Source organism: Tursiops truncatus, chromosome 13 (assembly GCF_011762595.2).
Source record: "Tursiops truncatus isolate mTurTru1 chromosome 13, mTurTru1.mat.Y, whole genome shotgun sequence".
NCBI lineage: Eukaryota > Metazoa > Chordata > Mammalia > Artiodactyla > Delphinidae > Tursiops > Tursiops truncatus.
Genome location: NC_047046.1, coordinates 704,151 through 722,240, shown reverse-complemented (window position 1 = coordinate 722,240; position 18,090 = coordinate 704,151).

Sequence of the window (18,090 nt, the reverse complement as noted above, 5' to 3'; positions counted from 1 at the left end):
TGGAGTCGTGGTCGCTGGCCCTGCGGGCACACCCTCCGCAGGGGAAGGTGTGGCAGGCTCGCAGCCCACTGGGACCTGCCCTTCCTCCGTGCTCCCCACCCCTCTCTCACTGGGTCGCCTCCGGTCCCCTCAGGCTTTGTGGGGATGACAGGACCGGAGGGGATGACTTGTCAAGGTGAGTCTTACCTAAACCCTCCCCAGAGCGAGTAGACACAGCCATCCAGGGCGTGGGATTCCAGCAACACCAACAAGAAGGCGAGCGCCAGCGCCACCTCCCACGTGGGGCTGGGCCGCGCTCACGGGGGCTTTAGCTGCCTGCTCCCCCTTGGGTTTGTCCGCTCAGCACCAACCTCTCCAGTTTTGGTAGCTGAACCCAATTTCCCTTCCAGGAATCTGGCCCTACTCCATCTCTGTGTACTCAGTTTTGGGTCAAAACCAGTCTAAATGTTGCTATGAAGGTATTTTTTCAGATGTGATTAACATTTTTTTAATTGTGGTAAAATGCACATAGCATACAATTAACCACGTTTAAGTGCACACTTCAGGGGTGTGAAGCACATTCATACTGTGAAAGCACCACCACCATTATCTCCAGAACTTTCTCACCTTCCCAAACTGAAACTCTGTCCCCATGAAACACTAACTCCCCATCCCCACCTCCAGCCCCGGCACCCACCATCCTGCTTTCTGTCTCCATGGATTCGTCTGCTCTAGGGACCTCATATAAGTGGAATCATACAGGATTTGTCCTTTTGTGACTGAGTTATTTCACTGAGCATAATGTCCTCAAGGTTCACCCGTGTTGCAGCATGTATCAGAATTTCCTTCCTTTCTAAGGCTGAATAATATTCTATTGTGTGTGTATATATCACATTGTGTTTATCCGTTCATCTGTCCGTGGACACTTGGGTTGCTCCTATGTTTTAGCTATTGTGAATAATGCTGCTGTGAACATGGGTGTGCAAATATCTCTTCAACCCTGCTTTCAATTCTTTTGGGTGTTTACACAGAAGTGGAATTGCTGGATCATATGGTTCTAGTTCTAGTTTTAATTTTTTGAGGAACTACCATATTGTTTTCCATAGTGGCTGCACCATTTTACATTCCCGCCAACACTGTCCAAGGATTCCAGTCTTTCCACATTCTCCCCAACATTTATTTTCTTTCTGAGGTAGCCATCTTAACGGGTATGAGGTGGTACCTCATTGCGGTTTTGATTTGCATTTCCCTAATGATTAGTGACGTTGAGCATCTTTTCATGTGCTTATTGGCCATTTGAATATCTTCTTTGGAAAAATATCTTTTCCAGTTCTTTGTCCATTTTTGAATCAGTTTGGGGGTTTTTTGGTTAAGTTTTAAGGAGTTCTTTCTACATTCTGGACACTAATCACTGATCAGATATGTAATTTACAAATAATTTCTCCCATTCTGTGGTTTGTTCTTTCACACTCTTGATAGTGTCCTATCATTCTCAAAATGCACGAAAGTGTTTTTATTTTTATGAAGTCCAATTCATCTCTTTTTTCCTTTTGGTATCATATCAAATAAATCTTTGCCAAATCCCGTGTCATGAAGATTTCCCCCTGTGTTTTCTCCTCAGAGTTGTATAATTTTAAGTCTTACATTTATGTCTTTGATCCATTTTGAGTTATTTTTGTATGTGGCATTAGGTAAGGGTCCAACCTCCTTCTTTTGCATGTGGGTATCCAGTTTCCCCAGCACCATTTGTTGAAAAGACTGTCCTTTCCCCATTGAATGGTCTTGCCACTCTTTCCAAAACTAATCTGACCATATATATGTGAGGGTTTATTTCTGGGCTCTCTGCTCTGTTCCACTGGTCTATACATCTGTCTCGATGGCACACCACTTGGATTACTGTAGCTTTGTAGTATGTTTTGAAATCAGGAAGTGTGAGACCTCCAGCTTTGTTTCTCTTTTTCAAGATTTTTCACTTTGGCTAGTCAGTGTCCCTTGAGATTCCACACGAATTGTAGGATAGAGTTTTCTATTTCTGGGGGAAAGGTGATTAACATTTAGATTGGTAGGCTCTGAGTAAAGCAGATGACCCTCCATAGCATCAGCAGCTATGGCAAGACGGGAGCATCTCTCACTGCAGCCCATGAGTGGACAGGGAGGAAGGAGAGGGAAGAGGGGAGGGGTGGCAGGGGGAGATGGAGAAGGAGAGGAAGGAGGAGGAGAGGAAGGGTGGACACCAGCTGAGTTTACTACCTTGCCCGGCAAGAAAGAAGGAGCCGGTGAGGAAATCCTGAGCAGTCATTCGAGGGGAAAATTCGTGGGTTTGGGGTGTTAGAAAGAGGGGTTCATAGGTGCTATCCTGATGAGAGATTGAAAGCCAGCACTATAGGTGGATGAAGGAGGGAAGTTTGCATGTGATTGGACGAGGTGAGCACCTGCTCACTGGTCAGTCTTCAGTTACTCAGGGTCTGGAGTCCTGGGTCACTCGGCACTCATCATCCATCCCCTTCTCAGCTTCGGATGGTTGAACCACCTGGATGAAACTCAACCGTGGTGTCCAGCCTCCTGTGCGGCCCCAGTGATCCCCACTCCCGCCGGTCACACCTGAGGAGCCCCTCCCACATTAAATCGGGCTGACGTGTGACACCAGTAACATCTGGTAGAAGCTGTGGAGCGTGACTTCCAGAAGCAGATCATAAAGGACGTGTTGGCTTTCACCATATTCTATGTCCTCTGGTGTTGCTCACTCCCGGCGGAGGTGAGCAGCCCCAAGGAGCCCCGTGAGGATGCCATCTTGGAAGTGGACCAGCCTCGGTCAGGCCTTCAGATGATGCAGCCCCAGCTGCCGGCTGGGCTGCAACCTCAGGAGAGACCGTGGGCTTGGAGCCACGCTGCCAGGCCTCTCCTGAATTTCTGATGCAAAAAAAAAAAAAAAAAAGAAATGTGCAAGATAGTAATTGTTCATTGTCATTTAGGCTGCTAGTTTGGGGGGTGGGGGTAATCTGTTACATTCAGTTGTGATGGTTCCCAAGCACTCACTACCCCAAGAGGAAATATTTTCTTTTATATGTTTCTGAGTTACCCTCGGTCAGAGGGGCCCCAAGACAGGCTGGCTCGTGCCCCAGTGCTTCACAGTCTGGGTGAGGAGAAGAAAACTTCCCTGTCCGTAGTCTTTTGTAGGTTGGATTGTGTCCCCTCAAAATTCATATGTTGAAGTCCTAGCCCGCAGTACCTCAGAAGGGGACCTTGTTTGGAAATAGGGTCATTGCAGATGTAATTGGTTAAGATGAGGTCATTCTGGTCATCCTAATCTAATACAGCTGAATTCTTATTAAAAGAGAAATTTGGACACAGAGACACACACAGGGAGAAACTGTGTGACCGCAGAGGCCGAGACGAGGGATGTGGCCGCAAGCCAAGGGATGCCAAGGGCAGCCGGCCACCCCAGAAGCTGGGAGGGTCAGGAAAGACCCTCCCCTAGAGCACAGCCCTGCAGACCCTTGATTTCAGATTTCCAGCCTCCAGGACTGTGGGAGAATAAATGTCTGTTGTGTGGAGGCCCCTCTGTGGGGCTGTGTAGCAGCAGCCTCAGGACGCTCACATGTGGCACAATTATGCTGCACAAGGACACTCATCACAGCGGGTGCTCTTTCTAACAGGGTAGATTGCATGATTGTCCCCGGATAGCAGCGGGCCCTCTGAGAGGAGTTATGCGTCTCTGTCCCTTGATGGAAGGCTCTGGCACGGTCTCACCTGGGGCCAACAGGTGTGAACGGAAGCTTCCGGAGCCCTTGAGGGGCAGAGCCCCCTCCCCTCTGCAGTCAGGCCTTGCTGCTCAGCGTGCCGGGCCCAGAGACGAGTGTGAAATGGCCCTTTTCTGTTGTAACCGCTGATCTCGGGGGCAGCTCCCCACAGGGGCGCCTCACCTAAGCAGACTCAGCGCTAACCCACCGGGGAGAGGAGAGTCTAGCAGCAAAGCAAGAGGCTGGCCAACCCAGCGGGACCCATTTACAGCACAGGAATATTCTCTGATCTTTAAAACCTTGTTATAAGAAACATGATATTCAGGATATGTTGCGTTTTTAAGAGAGTACGTCCTGTGGAATTCGGACTGGATTTTGTGAACTCAAGGAGCACAGTTTGACCGCGCTGAAATGCAAATGGGATCTCCACCGGGTTATAGCCTTATGGGCAACACTTATTCTCTTATTCACACTCCTATTCCTTTCACAGACTACACAATAAACCTAAGTTTATTGTAATGTGATCAGGGAAAAGTACGCTTTACTTCGATTCACGTTAAAACACAAAGAATGATCAAAATGCCACCAGTAACGTAGCCTCACGTGCCACACCTTTAAAAAGCAGACCTCTGGGCTTCCCTGGTGGCGCAGTGGTTGGGGGTCCGCCTGCCGATGCGGGGGACACGGGTTCGTGCCCCGGTCCGGGAGGATCCCACATGCTGTGGAGCGGCTGGGCCCGTGAGCCATGGCCGCTGAGCCTGCGCGTCCGGAGCCTGTGCTCCGCGACGGGAGAGGCCGCAGCAGTGAGAGGCCCGCGTACCGCAAAAAACAAAACAAAACAACAACAACAAAAAAAGCAGACCCTGCAGCCTTTCTGCCACGCTCTCCAATGCTCTGCTCCTGAGCCAGGCCGCTCAGCGCTTCCCGGGACCACATCTCAGCAAAGTCTTCAGTCAAGACAGGTTAAGTTTCGCTGTAAACCGAGAAGCTCATCTTTATTTCTAGGCAATTCACTTAAGAGCCTCCTAAAATCTGCTAACTTCCGTGACGAAAATCATTAAAAATCAAATGAGTTTTCCCACGGATAAAACCTAAGATCCTCCCTCAGCCCTGGAAGGACAGAACTGAGCGGTAACTTCTCCTCCTGCAGGGAGACGAGCAGTGGAGGGGCTGGCACTGTCTCCCGAAAAGGAACCTGAGACCTGTTCTCTGAAGGAAAAAGCAGAAGCAGACGCGGCGAGCCCGGTGGCTGTGCTGGTGGCCGCGGAGAAGGCCGCCCTGGAGATGCACCCTGCCTGGTAACCAAGCAGCAGGCGCCTGCGTTCCCACTGGCAGATCCTCACGCCCGCTGCTTCCCCCATTTACGCGCAGCTAGACCACAACCTACGGAGTAGGGTCCCCTGAGTCCACCCTCATGCAAAGAGACGTTTTAGAACCACCTGCTGAGTGCAAAGTGCCCGGGCAAAGCAAAACTGACCACGTGGCCCCAACCAGACCCCTCAGGGCCTCCCAAACCTCCCCGTGCATCACCACAGGCGGTGCGAGGTTGGCTCCCCTCCCAGCCCCCTTTGACTCTGCCTTGGGGAGTCAGTCATCTTCTGCCATAATCATGCTTCTTAACAAGTCACCCCAAAACGCAGAGGTTTTCAAGAAGTGTTCAGTTAGTCCACCAGTCGGCAGGTCCACAAGTAAACTGGGCTCTGTGGGGTGGTCTTCCTGGCCTAGCCTGGGTCCCTTCACTCGTCTGGGGGTAGGATGGATGCTGGCTGGTCTAGGCTGGTCTGGGCTGCTCTCAACCAGTCTTGGCCAGTCTAGACTGGTCTGGGCCAGTCTGAGCTGGTCTCAGCTGGTCTAATCCAGTCTTGGCCTTGGCCAGTTTTGGCCGGTCTAGTCCGGTCTCAGCTGGTCTAGACCAGGCTGGGCCGGTCTAGGCCTGTCTGGGCCGGTCTCGGCCCATCTAGGCCATTCTAGGCTGGCTTCTGCCAGTCTAGGCTGGTCTAGACTGGTCCAGGCTGGCCTTGGCTAGTCTAGGCTCACCTTGGGTGGTCCAGGCTGATCTAGGCTGGACTCGGCTGGTCTAGGCTGGTCTAGGCTGGTCTGCCATTGAAAATCGCATTTTGATGGATTTCGCCCCAATCCAGGAGTCTGCCTCAGCAGTGTGGGACTCACCCCTCTCCAGAGAGACGGGCCATCTGAAGCTGCCCTTCCAGATGCTCCACCGACCTGGGAGGCCCGGGCAGAGTCGAGGAGGGTGAGCGAGGATGAGGGCGTCCTGCAGGGAGCTCTCAGCCTGGGGGTCACCACGGCCAGGCAGGGTGCGGGTTCTGTCTGGCAGGTAGACCCGAGGCTCAGCCACCCCGGGGCACCAGACCCCAGCTGGGGCTGGAGAGCATGAGGAGGGGGTGGACGGACGGAGGGAGGATGTCGGGGTAACAGGCAACACTCCTGCCGCCCCCTCCCCCCACAACGTGGAGCCTGGGCCCCAGGGAAAGCCTGTTTCTTCCTAGAGCCACGGCTGCTATCGACTTGCACCCCCTCCTTCCTCCCCATCTGCCCATTGCAGACAGGCCCCAGCAGGAGGAAACGGTGGGCGCTGTGGCGTGGAAACAAACCCACAGACGTGATTCCCAAAACTGGAAGAACGCAGGGGGCGCCGGCCTTGATCCCACACAGTCTCTAAGTGAGACCAGAGACCTGGCGCCTGGGCCGGAGAGGACAGCAAAGGAAGCTCTCGAAGCCCCGCAGTAAACCTCAAGCTCTCGGCGGTTTTGCACGAGAAATCGTTCTCACGTTGTGCCCGTGTCGGGGTGGCCACAGCCCCGCGGCCCCGCAGCCCCCAGAGGGGACCCTGCCCTCCGGTTTGGGAAAGCCAGCTGCCACCCAAGTCCATTGCTTTATAATGGATGTGTGAGAGCAATCGGCCATTCGGGCACTGTTCCCTGCCCACACGTTGAGACTTGATTAGTTTTTTATCACTAAATTAAATTCCTTCTCTTGCCTGTCTCGTTACGTGAAATCTCTTTAAATCTTAATAGACTGCAGCTTCTCCCCGCAGCTCGGGCCACTGATAACCGTGTGGGGCACTCTTGGGGGCCCTGGAGCCAGTAGGCGGACGGGGTGGGGGGGGTAGGGGGAGGAGAAGAGGGGGGATGCCAGTGCCCCTCGGAGACAGGAAGGCGCAGGGGCTCAGAGCTCCTCACACCGGGACGATTCTTGCTTCTCAGCAAAGCTGCAGACGGGCGACACGCCTAGGCCGAGGAGGAACAGCTGCTGGGGGCTCCGAGCCAGCCTCCTGCCTGACTCCGGAGCTCGCTGCAGCCAACGAAGCGGAAACCCATGCGGAGATTTGACGTGTTTCCCCTGACAAGCGTCAAGGCGGGGCTGCGATGAGAACTGGGAGTGTTTCTTGGAGCCCATCGAGTCATCTTCCTGGCTCTGAGCTTAGAACTTCTACACTGCATCACACCAGTCACGCCTGCCTCCGTTGCACGCGCACGAAGGGGCCATAGCAGCGTGCGCCCTCACCTTCACGATGAGGACTTCAGGCGTCCTGAGCACTCACTGGCCGCAGCAAAGCCGCAGCAGTCTCGGGACGGGTGTCAGCCGAGTGGACGGAGCTGCTCTACGGTGGCAGGAAACCCCAAGCCGCATTGGTTCCAAAGTGCTCACACGGGACATCCATTGCAGCTGAGGCCTCAACTTCACTCTGGGGCCAGGGACGCGGGGCGGCACCAGCACCGGGAACGAAATGCGCCAGAGGTGACCCGCGTCGCCTCATGGCTCCCTGGGCAGACTGGCCGCGGGGCCCCGCCCAACCCTGAGGGCCAGGAGGTGAAAGCAGGAAACCCTGGTGCAGAAACAGGGAGCGTGTGAGCCTCCAGAGGTTGTAGGAAATGCTCGTGAGATGGGGGAGGTGGGTAGGGTCTGCGACGTGGGCCGAAGGCTGTGCCCCAGGCTCACATGTCGAATCCTAACCCCCAGGGGAGGGTGCTAGGAGGAGATCGGGTCGTGAGAGTGGAGCCCCCAGGAACAGGATAGTATCCTTATAAACGAGGCCCTGCGAGCTCCCTCACCTCTCTCCACCAGGTGAGGACACAGCGAGAAGACACCGGCTACGAAGGGACGGGAAGCGTGTCGTCTCCAGACTCCAGATCCACAGGCACGTGATCCCCAACTTCCCTCCTGGGGAGCTGTGAGAAGTAAAGGTGGCGTTCCTCACAGAGCCCGAGCCTACCAGGACAGATCACAACCTGAACTGCGGGGCAGGGGGACGGGGGACAGGAAACACTGGAGAGGGACCATCGAGGCAGAGAGGACAAGCTGCCTGCACTTGTCACCCAGCAGAAGCAGGTGGAAAGAATCACCGTGAAGTGTGGTGTTTCCCTGGGCCGCCCGTGAGGACACCGGCAGTGCGTCAGCACGGCAGATAAAGACGCCGCGTGTCCACAGGGATGTGGTCAGCTGACCTCCGTGCAGGGCACTGGGTCCAGAACCTCTTCAGGGGACCTTCACCACAGATCAACGGAGGTGACGACATCAGTAGATGCTGGGGGTGCACGTGGTCACGGGCATCTGTCTTGGGTCATGGAATGCTGTCCCCACAAGGGACACATCGGAGACCACAGGGAGGGCTGATCTGAGACGACAGGCATGCCTCAGTGTGTCCAAAATGAAACAAACTGGTACATAAACAAAACACATAAGTATCTCATTAATAGCTCTTGGGACCTGTTGCAAAGGTCGGCATCACCCTGGGTACAAGCACATTGGTTCATGGGCTTCTCTGGTGCATTAAACGGTATGTCTTTAGGGCAGGACTGGGTCTTATTATTCCTACAGTTTCAGAGTCCACCCTGTCACTCACATCTAGCAGCTCATTGAGGGTGTTGGTGCAATAAAGCACTGGGAAGGCAGCAGCAGGGGCCGCGTCACACGTGGAAGGGACTTTCTGAGCTGCTTGCTGGCCGGGGCGGGGCGGGGCTCCAACCATGAAGGTGAGGCTGGGACTGTTCAGCTCCTGGAGCTGCTGCAAGAAATGACCACACGCTGGGGGGCTGAACACAACAGAACTCTGTCCTCTCGCGCCTCCAGAGTCCAGAAGTCGAAATCAGGCTCCCTCCGAGGCTCCAGGGGACCCTCCTGCCCTCTTGCAGCTCTGGTGGCTCCAGTGTCCTGGGCTCGTGGCCCCATCCCTCCAGTCTCTGCCTCTGTCTTCGTACAACTTCTCCCCGTGTGTCTGTATCTCCACTTCTGTCCCTTGTAAGGACACCAGTTGTTGGATTGAGGGTCCACCTGGATAATCCAGGATGATCTCATCTCAAGATCCTTAACTGGATTACATCTGCAAAGACCCTCTCTCCAAATAAGGCCACATTCACAAGTATCTGGAGTTGGGGCTTAAACAAACCTTTGGGGGGGGGTACAATTCAACCCACTACACTGACCCCCAGTTTGGTACGGCCTTTCGCAAGCTGTGTCAAAGTCAGGGAAACCACGAGGACACAGAGGGCCAAAGTCAGGGAAACCACGAGGACACACAGGGCCACCTCCAAGTAAGATCCTGGAGAAGCCCCAGTTCCGCCCACAGGGGCGATTTGCCCCGACTTGTAGGGAGACCAACAGGACTTGTTACTTCCCCGCCCTGGCCCCCACTGCCAGGCTTTAGTTAGAGACGCCTGGGGGAAGCCCCTACAACACACGCTTGCGCTCTGGCGTCTGTCCGGGGTGGCCGTCTGTCCGGGGTGGCCGTCTGTCCGGGGTGGCGTGCGTGGCTCAGAGCCTCAGCTTGTGTCGTCTGGGGAAAATGGAGGATTCGTGACGGTCGCTCTCAACAGGTTGCTCACGGCAGCAGCACCCAAGCCCCAGGGCCTGCGTCCTCACTGCCGCTAGAAACCACTGCTAGGTTCAAAGGACGAGAATGCAATTTTCCTGGGAGAGTTCAAACCTGCAATGGCACGGATGTGCCCACTGCCATCGACTAGCAGAGAACTAGACAACATGTACGAGACAACTGTCTTCAGACCTCAAGCTACAGGCCCTGACCATGCTCTCCAGGGACCCACACAGAGCACAGCTGGCTGGCTGGGTTGGGGACACAGAGATTGGAGATTGGGATGCAGGATTTGCAAGGTCTCCCCTTAAGTCTGGCTGGAAACTAAGACGTGTGGGTATGGGAGGGGACACCCCACGGGGCTGGTCAGGAAGAGAGCAACCAGGGAGCTGAAGCTGACAAATCTGGTCACTGACAACACAGCGGCACGATGTCCAGCATCTAATCGCAAATTAGCAGACATGCAAAGAAGCAGGAGCACATACCTCGCAACCTGGAGAAAAACCAGTGACTAGAAGCTTGTCCCCAGGGGGCGCTGGTGCCGCAGGTGCCCCCAGGCCCTGGGGACGGGCAGCTGCCTGTTGCCGCTCATCTGGGGTCTGAGCAGAGTCAGTGGAACTCAGAGAGCCGCAGAGTCATGCCGACACGAATAATGCCAGAGCTGGGCTTGCCGTCCCCCAGGAATTTTGAATTCCAGCACCAGTGGTCACTTTCCTGCAGCAGGAGCTCTGGCCTCAGGACCCCAGTCACTGAAAATTCAGCCTAACTAACGGAAAGTGACCAGCGTGCCAGTCTGAAAATAAATGAGGGCCAATTTCTTTCTGAGATGTTTCTGAGAAATGGGATATTTCCTGCCATATCGGTAAACAAAGGGTGTCATGGTCATCAGCGCTTGCAGCCCTCCAGCGTGAGCCGGTGAGCCCTGGGAATCTCAGGAAGGAAAGAACACCTGCCATCCAGCAGCCATCAGGCTGCAGCCACTCCCTGCGGTGAGCCCTGAGGAAACCAGGATGTGAAAGCACGGGACACTGGCCCCAGATAGCTGGGGTGCCTATCAAAGGAGTGATTTCAGTGAGCCCAGGCTCTTGCATCTTCCCATACATAGAAAAGCACTGAAGTCCTTAACTTGGGATACCTGGTTTTCTTTAATTTACAATAATCCTTTCATGTCCCGACTACCTGCCCTTCGTTGCAGAACTTGTGTATAACCTGGCTCCCCCCTCAGCTCCGTGGAGCAGTTCTCTCACGGTTACTTGAGATGCTGCCTCCAGGGTCTGAAGTCCTAAAAATTCCCGCCGAATAAAACATAACTCTCAACTTTTAGGTTGTGAATATTTTTTAAGTCGACATTTCCAAGGCTTCTTTCCCCCCAGGGTTCCTCCTTCCTGTCTGGCTGCTCGCACACTGTATGTCAGAATAGAGCAAACAGGCTGAACTTTGCACAGTGCGAGTGGGTCCGGGAGTGGGGTGTGATTTGCATCTCTGGGACCCCTGTCCCTATGGGTGTGGGTAGGAAACAGACAGTCCTGAGACAAACACAAGCTGTAAGTTGTTTTGTTACTCAGAGGTGGCTAAACCCCAAGTCTCAGTGTTTAACAATAAAAGTTTATACCTTGCTCATGTAAAGCCCTACACAGATGTTCCCAGTTAGGTGGTGTATTGGTTTTCTGGGGTGACCATAAAAGGTACCACATCCTGGGGGACCTAAAGCAGCAGGAATGTAACCTCTCACAGTCTGGAGGTCAGAAGTCTGAGATCTAGGTGCCGGCAGGGCTAATGTTATGGACTGAACTGTGTCCCCCAAAATTCACAGGTTGAAGTTCTAACCCCCAGCACCTCAAGATGTGATGGTATTTGGAAACTGGGTCTTTACAGAGGTAATCAAGATAAATGAGGTCATAACGGTGGGCCCTAATCCAATGTGACTGGTGTCCTTATAAAAAGACAAGATCAGGATGCAGACACACACAAGAACAACCGTATGAGGACACAGGGAGAAAACAGTGTCTACACGCCAAGGAGAGAAGCCTCAGAGGGAATCAGCCCTGTGACACCTCGATCTTGGGACTTCCAGCCTCCAGGACGTGAGACCGTAAATGTCTGTTGTTTAGGCCACCCCGTCTGTGGTGTGTGTTATGCAGCCCCAGGACAAACAGGGGCCTCAGGGACCCCGGGTGTTTCCAGTTTGGGACACTGCCATCACCACTGTGCAGCCCAGGGTGGCGTTAGTCGGGACTCACTCGGCCCCTCTGGTGCACATTATCTTGGGACCCCGAGCACAGCAGCTTCAACCAGGAAGACGAGGAAACGGTGCATGCTTTTCTGCAGGTGGAGATGAGAGCTACCTTTGACAAATATATACTTTTTCCTTTCCTTCTCTCTGGGGTTTTTACTCTGTAGGTTTATTTTAGCCTCATTTTACAACAAAGTAGGTCAGGGGGAATAAAGCAGTTCTTATGTGAGAGCTGGAAAACCCTCAGTGCCAGCAAACATAAATGACACCTCGGGGAGCGCTGGTCCCCAGGGGCACGGCCTGCGTGCGGGTGGGGAAGCCCTGAGCGCTGGACACAGGTCCCCCTGGAAGGTCCGGCCCCTGCTCTCCTGCCCACCACCAGTCACAAGCTTACCCACTGAGCCACGTGCGGGGACAGCAGCCACCAAACTAAGGGAGGTCTACAGGACGAGAGAGATTGACCGATAATCTCATCAATGGCTTCATGCCGAATTGAAAGATGTCCTCGGAGGGAGTCTAGGTTTGGGGGGCAGAGCTTTGTGCGGGAGTTGATGTTTGAGCTGGGATTTGAGGGGCGAGTGGGGTTGGCTCCAAGACGGGGCTGGGATGGATGGAACATTCCAGGCAGGGGAGGCACGTGCAAGGCGGCAGGAGTGAGCCGGGGACCAGGAAGGGGCTGGGTGGGGGGTGGAGGAGGCCAGGAATCAGAGCCAACCTCTTCAACATGTGGGCTGTGAAGGGCCAGAGAAATGGCCCTGCTCCACGGGGACACTGAGTGAAGATGGCTGAGGGTGAGGCAGCTGGACACAGCCAGTTCCGGGGAGTGGGGGTGGGGTATGGATGGGGTAGCAGAAAGGAGGGGAACTTGGGGGATAAAGGCCCTGACGAGGCAGTGGGGCTGTGATCCAGGACCAGGGAGGGTGGCTGCTGCCAGGAGTTACTCCTTTCAGTGTAACAGGAGAGAATATGGAATTTCCTGCTGCCATCACCCTCCTTCTTCCTTGCAAATAGAGCTCCAATTTTGTCCAGGACAGCAAGTGCCCAGCCCCGTGGAGTAAATCATAGTTTATTTAAGCATTACGCAATCATTAAAACAAGAATCCATTTCCCATTGATGGACATGCACTATGTCGAAGTTCCTTTGCAGCTAAGGGTCACTAGTTATGTTCAACTGAAACTACAAGGAAATCTGCTGGAAGGTTCTAGAAGAATATTTACCGTGACAGGGGAAACCTCCTTTTCCACTCAGCCCTCTTCTCCTGACTTAAATGTCATTCCATGAGTATGTGACCTTCAGAGCTATGGCAGCCGTTTTGTGTTCGTGAGGCAAGCACACTGAGACTGAGGAAATGGAAACAGACATGGCAGAGTAATTGGGCTGCCTCACCAAACTCCGAATTGCTTACCTTTAGACTTTTGTGTGATAATATCAAAGTCTTCATTCAATGGCATTTCAGGCATGGGGAGCAGCCTGCCCTGTGTAGAGGCAATAGGGGTGTATTTCCTGGAGGGAACTGAATACTAATCATAAAACCAAGTAAAAGTCAGTCTGCTTATTACCATTATGATGGTAATGAAATACCTGCCCTTCCAGGACAGGTCACTCGCCACCTCATGCCCTGGTACACCACTAGTTTTATCGGTTACGTCACTATTAGCTGGGTTTCTGTTTTGTGCGGCCAAACCCACTCTCACGGGTACCTTTTCCATCTTAGTGCTTTAATGTTTTCAGTAAAGTGGGAGGGGGCACCTGCTGAGAGTGAGCAGGAATGGGGGAGCACAGTGAGGGTTTTGAGGAGAGAAGAGGTTTGGAATCGTCCCTGTGAGCTGGACTGAGGTCACTGCTCGGTGCCCAGAGCCCTTTAAGTTGGCAATCATGAGTTTAGGGCAGGTTGGGTCTACATTCCACAGGACTTTCTCTGGCAGCTCCAGGGTCCCTGGGGCAAGGAAAGTGACTGGCAGAAGTGCAGTAGTCCTGGTCTGTCGGTTCATGAAGGTAGGCATGTGCGATGCTCCTCCCAGACCACCAAGGGACATCTCACAGCATCCTCGGCAGTGGGGCCAGCCTTACAGTGCTGACTGAGATCACAGCCCAGCAATAACCAGGAGTGAAGATCGGAGGGGCTGCAGGAGGACATCTCATGGGGGACAGTACGTGCGAAGAGACACAGCCTCCCCTCAACCAGGGCAGTGAGGCCAGAGGCAGAGCTGACCCATTATATGGTGAGGTCAGGGGCAGAGCTGGCTTATGGCAGGGGGAGGTCAGGGGCAGAGCTGGCCCGTGGCAGGGGGAGGTCAGGGGCAGAGCTGACCCATTATATGGTGAGGTCACGGGCAGAGCTGGCTTATGGCAGGGGGAGGTCAGGGGCAGAGCTGGCTTGTGGCAGGGGGAGGTCAGGGGCAGAGCTGGCCCGTGGCAGGGGGAGGTCGGGGTAGAGCTGGCCCACTATACGGTGAGGTCAGGGGTAGAGCTGGCCCGTGGCAGGGGGAGGTCGGGGCAGAGCTGGCCCACTATACGGTGAGGTCACGGGGCAGAGCTGGCTTGTGGCAGGGGGAGGTCGGGGCAGAGCTGGCCCACTCTACGGTGAGGTCACGGGCAGAGCTAGCCCTCTCGTGCAGCCCCCTTGCAGCTGAACCCCCAGCCCTCAGACCCAGGAGCACCCTCCCACGTACGCAGGCAGCCTGCTGCAGGACCAGCCGACGGCAAAGCACTTCTCCCCAGAGGCGGCTTGGATTTATTGTGCGCAAGGTATTGACCGTAAGAAACACTTCTCCCCCTCATGGAGCTCCTGAGGCGCTTAGCCTGAAGAACGTGGGATTTTTATAAAACTCATTAAATTCTTACGCTTTACTTTCCTGGACTCCTGGGCCTTCACTCTATCTGGACAGTTTTCTCAGGCTTTCTTTTCAGGAAAGCTAGTCCCTAGACCCACTCAACCTCAACCCCCACCCAGGGGGCTGTGCGCCCCGCCCGCCCCTCCCCCGGCAGCAGCGACCGTGACCAACCTGCAAACAGAGGCAGTTAGCGGTTTGGGACCACACCATGGTGTCCCCGCGTCTCCTCAGTGGACGGAGGTGCCCACACGACCCGGCCTCCTCCCCTGAGGCAGGGGGTGAGCTTGGATCAAAGCCCTCTTCTTGTGAAATGGCCACGTCTGCAGTAGGGGGATATGTGGGTGCCTTTCAGAGGATGGATCTGCAGAGGGGCCTGGCCACGCGGGGAGCTGGGGGGCTCTGCCCGCATCCATGGAGGATGGGGGCGTGTCAAGGCCGCCCCTGACCAGCTCCCAGCTCCCACCACCACCTTCCTCCATACAAACCAACCCTAACACAGTGCTTGGTTCAAAGTCCATATTTGGTATAGCTCAGGATTTTCCCATGTGTGCATACACATCTCTTAGCCAAGATGGATTCTAGCGAAGATGCCTCTGGGTAGATTTAGCCACTTAGCATCACTCCCCTTTTGACCTCCAAGGAGCCTTTCTGCGCCTGTGTAGTCGCGGAGGTCCCCTGACTTTGAGAATGAGGAATATGTGGTCTCTTACCTTCCGTCTGGCAGGGCCCAGCCTCCTCTCTCAATTGTCCTGTTATTCCTGTCTCAGAGTATCGGTTCACAAGGAACCAACTCAAGTCATTTGCTCCAGGAGCCCGTCTATCTCCTGCCTCAGACCCAGTGTCCAGGGGAGGGAGAGGAGGGCTTGTGTGTCATTTAAGGACTTGACACACGTGGGTCAGCTCCCGTCCCCCAGCCCAGGGTCCGAGCACTGTCACGCAGCAGCGCATGTGGTCCTTACAGCAGCCTGCCCAGCAGGGCCGCTCTCAGCCCCGGGGAGATGGGGAGACCAAGGCGCAAATGTAGGAACCTGGCATTCAGCCCAGACGGCCTGGTACGGGGTGTGGTAAAGGGGCCGGGACATCAGGAGAGAGACAGACAGAGAGACAGATGGAGAAAGAGAATGAGAGAGACAGAAAGACAAGGAATCAGAGAGACAGAGAGAACGGACACTCGGTGCCAAAGCTGGGGAACGTGGGTCTCGGTGAGGAAGCCATCCATACCCCCCGCTGCTCTCCAGATCAAGGCCCCACATGTCCTACCTGGAAGGGAAGGCCGGCCATCTGTCACCTGACCCCGGCCACCCCGCCCTTCTCCAGGGTCTGGGGAGGTTGTCCAGGCTGCAGAGCGCTGCTGCCATCTAGTGGGCACGTGGGGTCCTGCATGCGCTGGGAGCCCCCTCCCCCCCAGTCCTCAGCAGGTACCTCAGCCCTGCTCACCTGTCTGTCGGCAGGTGGACCCATGCCTGTGGGTAGGTTCACACCTCACCTCCCACGGTTCTTGGTCAAAACGAAGAGGGACGGGGCACTGCCCTTATCTGGATTTATCCCGACCCGTGTCCCGGACCCAGCAGCCTCCCTGCCACATCTAGGCTGTCTTCCCATGGTTTGTCCTAACCTCGGCGGCTCTGAGGAATACCGGCCGGGCATTTCCCACACCTTCCCTCCATCTACGTGACTCTCTGCAGTGCTGGGTTTGGGATAATTGCACATTTGCACAGAGGTGAGGCGCCTTCCCGGCACACCACAAGGCTCGCTGTCAGTGTAACTCGCTGCTGCCGACCTCGAGCCCTGGGCTGAGGTGTCAGCCAGGGGCCTCCTCTGTCCAGGAGTGTGTCACTCGGTCAGGCCACAGTCAGGGGAGGGGGCTGTGACCCCAGGGCCTTCAGGTCTGGCTCATTGCTCCCGCTGGGCCTCCGGAATGCTGGGCGGCTTGCTGGGTCACAGAGCCGCGGTGAGAACGTGGCAGTCCTAGTCAGCGGGCCCATCACCTGGGCTTCCCCAGAGCACGGGTGGGACTGAGTGTGGCTCTGCATATCCACGGCCTTGGAGGCCCAGGTGGGAGCGGGAACAGACCAGGCGGCTGGGTCTGGGGAGGACCTGGGCAGGAGCAGGTCCCGGGACAGCTGCCAGGAGCCAGGGAGGAGGCCAAGCGTCCTGGCCGGGGACTCCACCCCTACAAGCCCTGCCCCCACCCAGCTGAGGCCACAGGACGCCCCCACACGCAGCAAGGACAAGGGTCCCAGCCGCCGTCTCCAGGCTGGGCGTACGCAAACTTGGGCAAAAGCACAGCCAAGCCCCGTGGGTCTGGGGCCAGGACGTGGTCTCCAGACGGCCAGGCCGCCGTGCTTGCTCCCTGGGGAAAGAGGAGGGTCCTGAGTCTATGGCGGTCACCTTCTAGTGCCTGCACCCGCCCTTTCCTCACCTCACCCCACACGCACAGAAGGCGCTGGGAAAGGCAGGAGCCACTGGGGCTGCTGGAGCTCAGGGGTCCCCAGGGTGAGGGCGCCCCGGGAGCCACGTCCCCGCTGTCCACTAGGTGTCGGGCTTGGCCGCGCCGCGTGGCGGCTGGAGCCCCGCACCGTCAGCAAGCCCTTACCGCAGGGGCTGTCGGCTGACACAGCTGCATCCCCCGTGGGCTGCCCGCCCAGCCCCTGGCGAGGAGAGCAGCTCAGGCTGGAGCCCTCGGACCCCCCAGCGCCCCCATGCACCCGCCGGCGAGGGCCCCTCCTCTTCAAACCACACCCACTCAGGGCGGGGAGGGGAGGCGGGCTGCAGTCCTAACTGGCTCCCCGACGCTGCTGCTGCTGGCCCGGGAGCCCCCGGAGAAGCCCTGAGCCGGTGGCGGCAGGGACCACCGTGCAGAGCCACCGTCCTGTGTCCCCGCCCGGATGCCTCCGCCAGCCCCGTGTCTGAGTCCCCGTGTGAGCGCAATGACCTGAGAGGCACCCTGATTCTCCTGGCCCCTGGGGGCCCTTTCAGGTAGGAGTTGGGAGGCTGGAACCCTGCAGTTCCCTGTGCACCCGTTAATCTATCTCAGACCATGCGTGAAAACTCAGCCCCTACTTCAGGGAATGCTGGCCCCCGGAAAAGACGACTTCGGCCGGCCCACCCGCGTGAAGACCGAGGAGTGCTGATGTCCTGAACCCGGCCCACCCAGTCAGTTCACCAGCTCGCCTAAAATCGCCCTCCCTCGGAGGGGAGGGAACAGAGGGGGGACACCGCAGGGGGCTGTGGGCAGGATGCCCTGCCTGTGTCCACCTTGAGAGTCAAGGACCCCTTAGCCCCCTGTCCCAGCTCCACCCAGAGACAGTCTCCAGTGCGCCAGCCTGCGTTCCTGGGTGCTGAGAGTGTGGACGCTGGGTCAGGGTCCCAGCTCTGCCTCCTGTGGGCTGGGCGACCATAGCAGCTGGCTTGGCCTCTCTGGGCCTGGCATCCTCATCTTCAGGTGTGGGAGCAGCAGTTGCTACACCACA